Below are 14,501 nucleotides of genomic sequence, written 5' to 3'. Positions count from 1 at the left end.
ATATTTAGTCGTTTTCAGCCAATTTTCTGGATTTTTGAAAATTTCACTTTTTTGTGAAAATATCCACTAAATGAGGGAATAATATGTGTGAGGGTACCACAGGAGAGTTCCAAATGTGTGTGGGTAGAATATATATCCCACGGGGCTAAAATTAAAAAAAAAGTTGAAAAAAAATTTCTTTTGGACTTAGTCATTTTTCCGGCGTTTATCAGACTTTCAGATAGGGCAAATGTCAGTGAGCATTCCGATTTCAGTTCCAGAGCTATTCGCCCAATGAGTCCTTGATATTTAGTCGTTTTCAGCCAATTTTCTGGATTTTTGAAAATTTCAATTTTTTGTGAAAATATCCACTAAATGAGGGAATAATATGTGTGAGGGTTCCCCAGGAGAGTTCCAAATGTGTGTAGGTAGAATATATATCCCACGGGGGTAAAATTGAAAAAAGTTGAAAAAATTTTTTTTTTTGGACTTAGTAATTTTTCCGGCGTTTATCAGACTTTCAGATAGGGGAAATGTCAGTGAGGGTACGGATTTCAGTTCCAGAGCGATTCGCCCAATGTGTCCTTGATATTTAGTCGTTTTCAGCCAATATTTTGGATTTTTGAAAATTTCACTTTTTTTTGAAAATATCCACTAAATGAGGGAATAATATGTGTGAGGGTACCCCAGGAGAGTTCCAAATGTGTGTGGGTAGAATATATATCCCACGGGGGTAAAATTGAAAAAAGTTTAAAAAAAAAATTTTTTTGGACTTAGCAATTTTTCCGGCGTTTATCAGACTTTCAGATAGGGCAAATGTCAGTGAGCATTCCGATTTCAGTTCCAGAGCGATACGCCCAATGAGTCCTTGATATTTAGTCGTTTTCAGCCAATTTTCTGGATTTTTGAAAATTTCACTTTTTTGTGAAAATATCCACTAAATGAGGGAATAATATGTGTGAGGGTACCCCTGGAGAGTTCCAAATGTGTGTGGGTAGAATATATATCCCACGGGGGTAAATTGAAAAAAGTTTTTAAAAAATTTTTTTTGGACTTAGTCATTTTACCGGCGTTTATCAGACTTTCAGATAGGGGAAATGTCAGTGAGGGTTCGGATTTCAGTTCCAGAGCGATTCGCCGATTGTGTCCTTGATATTCAGTCATTTTCAGCCAATTTTCTGGATTTTTGAAAATTTCACTTTTTTGTGAAAATATCCACTAAATGCGGGAATAATATGTGTGAGGTTACCCCAGGAGAGTTCCAAATGTGTGTGGGTAGAATATATATCCCACGGGGCTAAAATTGAAAAAAGTTGAACATTTTTTTTTTTTGGACTTAGTCATTTTTCCGGCGTTTATCAGACTTTCAGATAGGGGAAATGTCAGTGAGCGTTCTGATTTCAGTTCGAGAGCGATTCGCCCAATGAGTCCTTGATATTTTGTCTTTTTCAGCCAATTTTCTGGATTTTTGAAAGTTTCACTTTTTTGTGAAAATATCCACTAAATGAGGGAATAATATGTGTGAGGGTACCACAGGAGAGTTCCAAATGTGTGTGGGTAGAAAATATATCCCACGGGGGTAAATTGAAAAAAGTTTTTAAAAAAATTTTTTTGGACTTAGTAATTTTTCCAGCGTTTATCAGACTTTCAGAGAGGGGAAATGTCAGTGAGCGTTCCGATTTCAGTTCCAGAGCGATTCGCCCAATGAGTCCTTGATATTTAGTCGTTTTCAGCCAATTTTCTGAATTTTTGAAAATTTCACTTTTTTGTGAAAATATCCACTAAATGAGGGAATAATATGTGTGAGGGTACCCCAGGAGAGTTCCAAATGTGTGTGGGTAGAATATATATCCCACGGGGGTAAAATTGAAAAAAGTTTAAAAAAAATTTTTTTTTTAACTTAGCAATTTTTCCGGCGTTTATCAGACTTTCAGATAGGGCAAATGTCAGTCAGCATTCCGATTTCAGTTCCAGAGCGATTCGCCCAATGAGTCCTTGATATTTAGTCGTTTTCAGCCAATTTTCTGGATTTTTGAAAATTTCACTTCTTTGTGAAAATATCCACTAAATGAGGGAATAATATGTGTGAGGGTACCCCTGGAGAGTTAAAAATGTGTGTGGGTAGAATATATATCCCACGGGGGTAAATTGAAAAAAGTTTTTAAAAAATTTTTTTTGGACTTAGTCATTTTACCGGCGTTTATCAGACTTTCAGATAGGGGAAATGTCAGTGAGGGTTCGGATTTCAGTTCCAGAGCGATTCGCCCATTGTGTCCTTGATATTCAGTCATTTTCAGCCAATTTTCTGGATTTTTGAAAATTTCACTTTTTTGTGAAAATATCCACTAAATGCGGGAATAATATGTGTGAGGTTACCCCAGGAGAGTTCCAAATGTGTGTGGGTAGAATATATATCCCACGGGGCTAAAATTGAAAAAAGTTGAACATTTTTTTTTTTTGGACTTAGTCATTTTTCCGGCGTTTATCAGACTTTCAGATAGGGGAAATGTCAGTGAGCGTTCTGATTTCAGTTCGAGAGCGATTCGCCCAATGAGTCCTTGATATTTTGTCTTTTTCAGCCAATTTTCTGGATTTTTGAAAGTTTCACTTTTTTGTGAAAATATCCACTAAATGAGGGAATAATATGTGTGAGGGTACCACAGGAGAGTTCCAAATGTGTGTGGGTAGAAAATATATCCCACGGGGGTAAATTGAAAAAAGTTTTTAAAAAAATTTTTTTGGACTTAGTAATTTTTCCAGCGTTTATCAGACTTTCAGAGAGGGGAAATGTCAGTGAGCATTCCGATTTCAGTTCCAGAGCGATTCGCCCAATGAGTCCTTGATATTTAGTCGTTTTCAGCCAATTTTCTGAATTTTTGAAAATTTCACTTTTTTGTGAAAATATCCACTAAATGAGGGAATAATATGTGTGAGGGTACCCCAGGAGAGTTCCAAATGTGTGTGGGTAGAATATATATCCCACGGGGGTAAATTGAAAAAAGTTTTAAAAAAATTTTTTTTGGACTTAGTCATTTTACCGGCGTTTATCAGACTTTCAGATAGGGGAAATGTCAGTGAGCATACCAATTTCAGTTCCAGAGCAATTCGCCCAATGAGTCCTTGATATTTAGTCGTTTTCAGCCAATTTTCTGGATTTTTGAAAGTTTCACTTTTTTGTCAAAATATCCACTAAATGAGGGAATAATATGTGTGAGGTACCCCAGGAGAATTCCAAATGTGTGTAGGTAGAATATATATCCCACAAGGGTAAAATTTAAAAAAGTTGAAAAAATTTTTTTTTTGGACTTATTCATTTTTCCGGCGTTTATCAGACTTTCAGATAGGGGAAATGTCAGTGAGGGTTCGGATTTCAGTTCCAGAGCGATTCGCCCAATGAGTCTTTGATATTTAGTTGTTTTCAGCCAATATTTTGGATTTTTGAAAATTTCACTTTTTTGTGAAAATATCCACTAAATGAGGGAATAATATGTGTGAGGGCACCCCAGGAGAGTTCCAAATGTGTGCGGGTAGAATATATATCCCACGGGGGTAAAGTTGAAAAAAGTTGAAAAACATTTTTTTTTGGACTTAGTCATTTTTCCGGCGTTAATCAGACTTTCAGATAGGGGAAATGTCAGTGAGCGTTCCGATTTCAATTCCAGAGCAATTCGCTCAATGAGTCCTTGATATTTAGTCGTTTTCAGCCAATTTTCTGGATTTTTGAAAATTTCACTTTTTTATGAAAATATCCACTAAATGAGGAAATAATATGTGTGAGGGTACCACAGGAGAGTTCCAAATGTCTGTGGGTATAATATACAGTACAGATCAAAAGTTTGGACACACCTTCTCATTTAAAGATTTTTCTGTATTTTCATGACTATGAAAATTGTACATTCACACTGAAGGCATCAAAACTATGAATTAACACACGTGGAATTATATACTTAACAAAAAAGTGTGAAACTACTGAAAATATGTCTTATATTCTAGGTTCTTCAAAGTAACCACCTTTTGCTTTGATGACTGGTTTGCACACTCTTGGCATTCTCTTGATGAGCTTCAAGAGGTAGTCACTGGAAATGGTCTTCCAACAATCTTGAAGGAGTTCCCAGAGATGCTTAGTAGTGTTGAGCCACCCCCGTAGTGTTCGAGTTCGGTTCGGTTCGTCGAACACCCGTGTGTTCGCCGAACTGTTCGTCGAACTGTTCGTCGAACACCTTCGAACACCGTTAAAACCAATGGCAGGCAAACAAAAACACATAGAAACACATAGAAAACACCTTCAAAGGTGTCCAAAAGCTGACAAACTGCTCAGAAGACATAACTAACACATGGAAAAGTGACAAGTACATATAGTCATGCGAAAATAAAAGAGGTGGAGGAGTAAAAGGAGGGGGAGACACAGATATAGGCATGTCATGCCCTTCTAAAATCCAAAAAGTGAGAAGCCGACACAGCCAGTCCGCTCCTGCCCGTGCCACCTCCGTGTCGCCGGGTTTGTGCCAGAGCCGCGGTGAACCCTGACGGCCAGCCCCCCTCTCCCAATACTGGTGCCTGTCCGCTGGTGGGTCGAGCGAGCCCCCCTGTGGTGGAGGCAGCTCTAAGCTTTTTAATTTAAATTGTCTCTCTAATTTGAATGAATACACTTTAAATCTATTTACAAGGATCTATTGGAGGGCAAGTCTCATGCCAGCAGCCGCGGTAATTCCAGCTCCAGTAGCGTCCACTAAAGCTGCTGCAGTTAAAAAGCTTTTATAAGGATCGAGCTCGGCTGTCCACCGCAAGGCATCCTACTGCCAGTCCCAGCCCCTATGCCTTGGGGTGCCTCCTGATGCTCTTCACTAAGTATCCCATGGTCCCGAAGCATTTCCTTTGAAAAAATTAAGTGTCTAAACTACAGGTGGTGTAGCTTGCTTAACAGCTGGGATAATCCGCTGACTAGCAGACACTGCTACTAGGCACAAAGTATTTCCTGGGCTAGATGCAGTTAAAAATTTGTAATTAGATACTCTCGTTGAATGCTGAGAAAGCATTCCATAGAGTCTCCTGGCACGCCATATATGATTCTCTTAAAAAGCTTGGGGTAGGGGTCTAGGGGACCCTTTATAGCCAAAATCACGGCCCTGTATCGCAATACGTCACCTAGGCTGAAGATAAATGGAACTGTAGCACCCTGAGGGCTCGGTTGCTACAGACGTATTGCACCTCACCCAGAGGTGTGATATCTCACTCTCAGGTAAGGATGGAGTGTGGATCAGGACCCGACACCTGCATGCATTACACCACATTGCCGTAGGGCAGGGCGACCAATATGCCCCTGAGATGGGCACGACAGTCCCTGTCCCTGGCTGGAGTGGGGGGAGGGAACACTGAGGAAGGGGAACCCTGTAGTGCAGGAGCAGGGAGGAAGCAGTTCCTGGGTGCATTGAGAAGGGAGTATAAAAGGTGGGCACCATCTTAGTTCAGTGCAGAGAAGTCTGAGCAGAAGTGGCAGGGAGCAGGGGCTCTGCATGAGCTCTGCTCCGGAGGCGGGCCTAGTAACAGAGGCCCAGGCCTGGAAGAGGGAGAAGGAAGGAAGAGGAGCGGAGAAGGCTCCAGGAACGAGGAATGAAGGGATCCCAGGGGTGCGGACGGGCGAGTCGCCACCGCACGCCCGAATCCACCTGCGTGGAGGGGTCAGGCCAAAGGGGGAGACCGGTCCACGAACTAGTGGAGGCAGGAAACGACCCTCAGCTAGAAACCGGAGGCTCTGACATTTTATGTGGCGCAGCCCCTCGCTACACCCGCTAGGAAGGCACCACATAGGGTCAGGGAAACTGGCGCCAAGTTTACCAAGAGGAGGCCCGAGGCAGCCGGACAGAAGTGTTGGTAAGAAAGGCCAGACAAAGGACACACAAAGGGGGTCCTGTGAAGTGCTCCAAAGTTATCTGGGATTTGTCTGAGCCCCTCACCTGGTGAGCACAGTACGACGTGGGCAGCCGTTACCTGCAGACGTGGTCTGGATAATAAGAACTGTGAGTAAAGGCCCTGGACTGCATCACTGACTCCGTGTCGTTACTGCTGCTGCCCTGCACCATCACCCCCATCCTCCGCATACACTGCCCTGAGGCTATACTCCTCCCGTGGGGAGTTATGCTACGCTCTGATGCACCCACAACACCAGCCTCAGCGGTCTGCCCTGTAGCGGCGGTTCACTCTGACCGCAATCCACGGGTGGCGTAGTCGGACATTTAAACATCAAAACCACATAAATAGTTACATAGTTAGTAAAGCCGAATAAAGACTTGCGTCCATCAAGTTCGACCTGTTAGTTCTGTAATTGCTAAAGTTGAACCAGAGGAGGGCAAAAACCCCAAATGATTTAGCCAATCTTCACCTGAGGAAAAATTCCCTCCCGACTCTGAAACCAGCAGTCAGAATAAATCCCTGTATCAACCTACTATTTTATTCTATTTTTAAGTATATGCAGAAATCTGCCTGGTATCTAGAAAAGCATCCAGTCCCCGCTTGAACTGGTTTAGTGAATCCGATATTACCGTCTCCTCACTCAGTGAATTCCATATTCTCACTGCTCTTACCGTAAAGAACCCCTTCCTATGCTGGTGCTGAAACCTTTTCTCTTCCAGTCTTAGTGAATGTCCTCTTGTTACCGTAATATCCGCCACTGGTTTGACCGCCCTGAGCCACGGAACCGGGTCGCCGACACGAAGACTACAACCACCAGCATCCACCAAAAAGGGTCCGGCTCCGGGTGTCCCAAGGCCCAGGGGGTGCGTCAGAACATTTTCATCACCTTTCACAATCACCAATGGGACAAGGCAGGGATGTCCTCTGTCCCCTCTCTTATACATCCTAGTGACGGAGCACCTGCTCTCATCAATTCGCCATAACCCCAATATTAGGTGGATTGAGGTGGGAGGCACCGAGTACAAGTGCTCTCTATTTGCTGATGATGTCCTAGTATATATCACTCAATCACATATATCCATCCCTGCTGTTATGGCTGAAATAGATCACTTTGTTACATGGTAAAATTTTAAAATCAATGCAGCGAAGTCTGAGGCCCTCGATGTCTCCCTCCCCAAATCCATATAGGATTCCATCCAGTCCAACTTTCCCTTTGCCTGTCCCTCACAGGGTATCAAATACTTAGGAATTCCTATTCATAGAGACCTCTCCCATCTATGTTATCTTAATTTTGGGCCCTTTATTGAACAATTCCATACAGACCACGGTTGGCAAGTTAGAACTGTAAGATTCACTACGTGAACCACTGGTGTTTTGTGGAAAAGCACATGTACACTGCGTTCCAAATTATTATGCAAAAAGTGTTTAGGAGTGATAAGGGAAGAATTTGTTTGTTTGTCAGTTAAACTCATTAATGGTGATGTGTGTCAGGGCTCTTTATATCACTGTAAGCAATTGCAGACACCTGTGCTAATTAGTTTGGCAGGTGTGTCCAATGAAAGGCAAGACTACTTAAGAAGGCTCTCTCACATTATTAAGCAGCCTACATTTTCTGCCAAAATGGGAAAGAAAAAGGATGTGTCGGCTGCTGAGAAGCAACAAATTGTGGAGTGTTTAGGTCAAGGCATGACTACAATCAACATTGTGCGATGATCAGGATGAAGTGTCTTGGCAATCAAGAAGTATGTAGCTGATTCACAGTACACACGTGTGCGTGCTGATAAGGGCAAATTGAGGACTCTTTCCTACAGGCAATTATGTCAGGTTAAAAGAGCAGTGGCAAAAAAGCCTTGTCATAGCAGCAGACAAGTTTTTGAAGCTGCTGGTGCCTCCAACGTCCCCCGAACAACAAGATGCAGGGTCCTTCAGAGGTTTGCAGCTGTGCATACGCCATCCTGTCGACCTCCTCTATCCACTTCACACAAGCAGAAACGGCTCCAGTGGGCTAAACATTACATGAAGACTGATTTCAAAACTGTTTTGTTCACGGATGAGTGCCGTGCAGCGCTCGATGGTCCAGATGGATGGAGTGGAGGATGGCTGGTTGATGGACACCCCACGCAAACACGGCTACAGCGCCAACAAGGAGGAGGTGGAGTAATGTTTTGGGCTGGAATCATGGGGAGAGAGATTGTCGGCCCCTTTAGGATCCCTGAAGGCGCTAAAGATGAACTCCATAATGTATGTGGATTTTCTCAAACAGCACTTCCTGCCATGGTTCAAGAAGAAGAACCGTGTATTTCACAGCAAGATCATTTTTCTGCATGATAATGCACCATCTCATGCTGCACATAAAACATCTGCATCTCTGGCTGATATGGGCATAAAAGGGGACAAACTTATGGTGTGACCCCCATGCTCCCCTGACCTCTACCCCATTCAGAACCTTTGGAGCATCATTAAAAGGAGTGTCTATGATGGCGGGAGGCAGTTCACATCTAAGCAACAGCTCTGGGAGGGTATTCTGTCCTCATGCAAAACAATTGAAACAGAAACCATCCAAAACCTGACAAATTCAATGGACGAGAGAGTTCAGAAGCTCCTTTCGAACAAGGGGTCTTATGTGAAAATGTAACATCACCTAGAATAAAGTTTTGAGTTGAAAACTGTTTGATTTCAGTTTCTAACAACCTGCTAATGCTTATAATTTCAAAAATGACCATTTTTTTGGTCTTTATTAAAATGAAAAGGTTGATCGAAAAGTTTGGGGGATCTAAGAGTGTGGCAACCCAGTAGTCATGATTACTTCGAATTCTGACAATATGAGGGTCATGCTGCAGGTAGTGCAGCAAGAAGGCACTTATCTGTCTTGCGCATCTCGGAGCCCCAAAATTATTTTCCGGGCTAGATGCAGCTAAAAATTATTTTTAATTTTAAATCTGGTGGAGCTTATTATAGATGGCCTAATAGGATCAGTGCTGCACACTGCTACAAAGCCCAAATTATTTTCCAGTCAAGATACAGATAAACATGATTAGTAATTTGAAAGCTTAAAACGGTTGGTAGGGTGATTTTAACCAATCATCAAGCTTTTACTCTCCCCAGGATGACACAGGGGTAGAAAAGTCGTTTCGGATCCATGATTTGTTCATCTTTATGAACGTGAGTCTGTCTACATTATCAGTGGAGAGCCGCGTGCGCTTATCTGTCAGCACACCACCAGCAGCGCTGAACACACGTTCAGACAGAACGCTGGCTGCGGGGCATGACAAGATCTCCAAGGCGTAAGTGGCTAGCTCCGGCCATTTATCCAGATTGGAAGCCCAAAAAGAGCAAGGGTCCAGTGACACAGTCGTGGCTTCAATGTTTACTTGGAGATACTCCTGTACCATCGTCTCTAGGCGTTGACTATGCGTCAGACTTCTTGTCTCCTGTGGCCTTGCAAAGGATGGGCTAAAAAAGTGGTGAAATGATTCCGCAAAATTGATGTTACCAGCAGATACTGTGGTTCTGTTACGGTTTGAGTGCTGAACACTTGACGGTCCCACGGTTGGCAAGTTGGAACTGTGAGATTCACTACGTGCACCACTGGTATTTTGTGGAAAAGCACATGTAAGATTCTGCAACAGTCTCTGCTGATACTCCTGCATGCGTGCATCCCTTTCTATGGCAGGAATAATTTCTGCAAATTTACTTTTGTACCGGGGATCTAACAGTGTGGCAACCCAGTAGTCAGGATTATTTCTAATTCTCACAATTCGAGGGTCATGTTGCAGGTAGTGCAGCAAGAAGGCACTCATGTGTGTTGCGCATCCAGGAGCACCAAGTCCCTGTTGTGTTGGTGGCGAGGAAACAATCATGCTTCCTTCCTCTGTCCTCTCCCCCCAACCTCGCACAACAGAAATGTGATCAAGGTCTCCCTCATCTGATGAGTCTTCCATCAGTTCGTCCTCCACTTCTTCCTGGGCTCCTGCACCTTCCTCACTAGTTTGGCTGCTACCATGCGCCCTGGTAAAACCATCTCCCCCACCCTCACATGCCTGCCGCCTTGGTGCTGCCGACCTTCTGGACCTTGCAGATGTTAGCCCTTCCGCATACAACTCCTCCTCCTCTACTTCCTCCACCTCCTCTTGTGCCACCACCTGACTCCGAATTCTGTTTAACATGTGCTCCAGCATGTAAATCACCGGAATAGTCATGCTGATAATGGCATCGTCAGCACTAAACATCTTTGTCGCCATTTCAAAACTGTGCAGAAGGGTGCATAGGTCCCTGATCTGAGACCACTCCTCCAGCGTGATTTGCCCCACCTCTGAATCTCGTTGGCCCAGGCTATACATCAGAACGTATTGCACCAGGGCTTGTCGGTGCTGCCACAGTCGCTGCAACATGTGCAGAGTTGAATTCCACCGGGTAGGCACATCGCATTGTAGCCGGTGAAGTGGCAGGCCCAACGACTTCTGTAGAGATGTAAGTCGCTGAGCTGCGGGATGCGAACAGCGGAAGTGAGCACACAGCGACCGTGCCCTCTGCAGAAGGCCATCTAGTCTGGGATAGTGGGCTAAAAATTGCTGGACAACCAGGTTCAACACGTGAGCCATACAAGGCACGTGTGTGACATTGCCCCGGCGAAGGGCCGCACCCAGGTTTGCAGCATTGTCGCACACGGCCTTCCCTGGTTTCAGGTCCAGTGGAGACAACCATTCATGAAATTGGTTCTCCAGAGCTGACCACAACTGCTCAGCTGTGTGACTCACATTTCCCAGACATTTCAATGTAAAAACCGCCTGATGACGTTGAGCCCTACTGCCAGCATAGTAAGGAGGTGTGCAGGATCCCTTCTGGGCAGTTAGAAAGCTTGTGGCATGACCAGACAGGCTTTGGGTGCAGGTGGAAGACCGAGAGGAGGTTGAGGAGGCAGAAGCAGTGGAGGAACTTTGACATAAAGAGGATTGACGCACAACTCGTGGGGACGGCAAGACCTGGACAGCAGCCCCTTGTCCTGCTGTCACCATAGTTACCCAGTGCCCAGTCAGCGACATGTAACGCCCCTGTCCATGCCTACTCGTCCAAGTGTCTGTGGTGAAATGCACCCTGTCACACACAGAGTTTCTCAAAGAAGCGGTGATGTTGTGTGCGACATGCTGGTGGAGCGCAGGCACACCTTTCTTTGAGAAGTAGTGCCGACTGGGCATCTGGTACTGGGGCACTGCGACGGACATAAGGTCTCGAAAATCCTCTGTGTCCACCAGGCGGAAAGGCAGCATTTCTGTAGCCAAGAGCTTGCAGATGGTGAAATTCAACCTCTTAGCTTTCTCATGGCTAGGAGGAAATGGTCTTTTACTTGTCCACATCTGAGGGACTGAGGGCTGGCTATTGTGCTTAGACGGGGTTGATAAGGGTGTCCCTGGCAAACTGCCGGTCTGTGAGGAAGATGCACGCGGACATGTTAGGTTGCCTTGATCCAAAGGTGGTGCTATCGATGTCGGACAGCGCTCAACAACAGCTGGTGTTACCACCTCCAAAGAAAATGATGACCTGCCAATCACGCTGGCTGTTGCGGGTAAAGAGGTGGCAGGTCTGCGCCCCAAAACAGGTGTGACTGCTGTCCCTCCAGTCACAGAGGATGAAGAGGCCGCGGATGCACAAGATATGGCAGACGGTGGTTGGCCCGGCCGGCTAGGCCGCATTGTAGCACACTGAGCTTCCCACTGCAACTTATGCTTCATGTCCATGTGCCGGTTCATGCATGAAGTACTCAAACTATGTATTTTTTGGCCTCTACTTAGCTTTTGCTGACAAATGTTACAGATAACACGAGTTGGGTCATCTTTATCGAAATGAAAAAATGCCCAGGCTATGCAAGGCTTAGCACCCATGCGACCTGAAGAGCCACCACGACTTGTGGTGAGAGGCAGAGTTGTGTTTGAGGATGCAGTTGTTGACGTGCTTCCAGTACTACGTCTCTGTCCAGGAAGGCGCAACCTGACCTCGTCGTCACTAGCATCTTCCTCCACCTCCTCTGCTGACCTCATCTCTTGGCTGACTGTGGGTTGACAGTAAGTGGGATCTCCAACCTCATCATCATCACCCTGTGTGTTATCACACCCGTCGTCCTCAGAGCCAACCTGTTCCTGCCCTGACAAAAAACTAAAGTTGTCGCTCCAATCAGGTATTTGAGTCTTATCATCGTCTTCCTCATTGTCTCCACCAACAGGAGTTACAGTTTGGGAATGAGGGTCTACATTATGGTCAGAACCTTCTGCGTCTGGTCCTGGATCCGACTCATAAAGATTCTGGGCATCAGTGCAGATCATTTCCTCGTCTGGATTCACAGAAGCGCTGGAGTCGACCTCTGATTCCCAGGCTATAGTATGAGTAAACAGCTCTGCAGACTCAACCATCTGTTCTACCTCATACTCAGACGGGCAGCTGGAGATTTGGGAGCTGTGAGGAAGCAAGTGCGATTTGGGTGACACCTTTGAGGACTGGAGTATTTGTGATGTTGAAGTTGATGTGGAGGAGAGCCCACTTAAAGGAGCACTTGATATCCGTTGAAGCACCTGCTGTTTTTGTGCCTCATCTGGAATTTGTAGCGATTGGCGTGGCCGTAAGAAAGGGATCTTATCACATTGTCCGCTAAAAGAAGTAGACATTTTAGTTTGGCTGGAAGATGGTCTTTCTTCTGCAGATGTTACTGTTGATTTAACACCTACCCCACGGACACAACCTTTTTTCCCCTTCCCAACACGCCTATTCCCCTTTCCACCAGCAGCAGGCCTTTTTCCACTCATTTTGGTGGTTAACTAATTCACAACTCTGGAGTTGTTTGCACAAAAAAACAATGGATGGTAACCGAGCACAGCTGAGTGGCCAAACTGTGGTATTAGGCCAAAACTATTGGCTGGGTTAGATGCAGAAAAAAATTATATTCAATTTGCAACCTGATGGAGGTCAGTATAGATGGACTAATACAACAAGTCCCACACACAGCTAGAAGCCCAATATTTTTTCAGAGGTAGATGCAGAAAAAAATATATTCAGTTTGCAACCTGATGGAGGTCAGTATAGATGGACTAATACAACAAGTCCCACACACAGCTAGAAGCCCAAATATTTTTTCAGAGGTTCTGTAGATGCAGATAAAAATTAGTTTTAATTTGCAACCTGATGGAGGTCAGTATAGATGGACTAATAGAGAAAGTCCGACACACTGCTAGAAGGCCAAATATTTTTTCAGAGCTAGATGCAGAAAAAAATTAGATTCAGTTTGCAACCTGATGGAGGTCAGTATAGATGGACTAACAGAGAAAGTCCCACACACTGCTAGAAGGCCAAATATTTTTTCAGAGCTAGATGCATACAAAAAATTATTTTGAATTTGCAACCTGATGGAGGTCAGTATAGGTGGACTAATAGAACAAGTCCCACACACTGCTAGAAGGCCAAATATTTTTTCAGAGCTAGATGCAGAAAAAAATTATATTCAGTTTGCAACCTGATGGAGGTCTGTATAGATGGATTAATAGAACAAGACCCACACACAGCTAGAAGCCCAATATTTTTTCAGAGGTAGATGCAGAAAAAAATATATTCCGTTTGCAACCTGATGGAGGTCAGTATAGATGGACTAATACAACAAGTCCCACACACAGCTAGAAGCCCAAATATTTTTTCAGAGGTACTGTAGATGCAGATAAAAATTAGTTTTAATTTGCAACCTGATGGAGGTCAGTATAGATGGACTAATAGAGAAAGTCCGACACACTGCTAGAAGGCCAAATATTTTTTCAGAGCTAGATGCAGAAAAAAATTAGATTCAGTTTGCAACCTGATGGAGGTCAGTATAGATGGACTAACAGAGAAAGTCCCACACACTGCTAGAAGGCCAAATATTTTTTCAGAGCTAGATGCATACAAAAAATTATTTTGAATTTGCAACCTGATGGAGGTCAGTATAGGTGGACTAATAGAACAAGTCCCACACACTGCTAGAAGGCCAAATATTTTTTCAGAGCTAGATGCAGAAAAAAATTATATTCAGTTTGCAACCTGCTGGAGGTCTGTATAGATGGATTAATAGAACAAGACCCACACACAGCTAGAAGCCCAATATTTTTTCAGAGGTAGATGCAGAAAAAAATATATTCAGTTTGCAACCTGATGGAGGTCAGTATAGATGGACTAATACAACAAGTCCCACACACAGCTAGAAGCCCAAATATTTTTTCAGAGGTACTGTAGATGCAGATAAAAATTATTTTGAATTTGCAACCTGATGGAGGTCAGTATAGATGGACTAATAGAGAAAGTCCGACACACTGCTAGAAGGCCAAATATTTTTTCAGAGCTAGATGCAGAAAAAAATTATATTCAGTTTGCAACCTGATGGAGGTCAGTATAGATGGACTAATAGAATGATGCTATGCCCAAAAGATTTTACTTCACTAGGTGCAGTAAAAAAATTGGTATTCTATACACAGGTGGTATATCTTGCAACACAGATAGGCTACTCCACTGACTAACACACTCTGCAATAGGCCAAAAAGGATTAGCTTTGCTAGATTCAGCCAAATGCTGTGAAAAAAACTTGCACAGCACTGGCACAGACC

The sequence above is a fragment of the Phyllobates terribilis genome, unplaced genomic scaffold, assembly GCF_046119375.1.
Source record: "Phyllobates terribilis strain yellow unplaced genomic scaffold, ASM4611937v1 Scaffold_16__1_contigs__length_26959993, whole genome shotgun sequence".
Classification (NCBI taxonomy): Eukaryota; Metazoa; Chordata; class Amphibia; order Anura; family Dendrobatidae; genus Phyllobates; species Phyllobates terribilis.
This window is presented reverse-complemented; position numbering follows the sequence as displayed.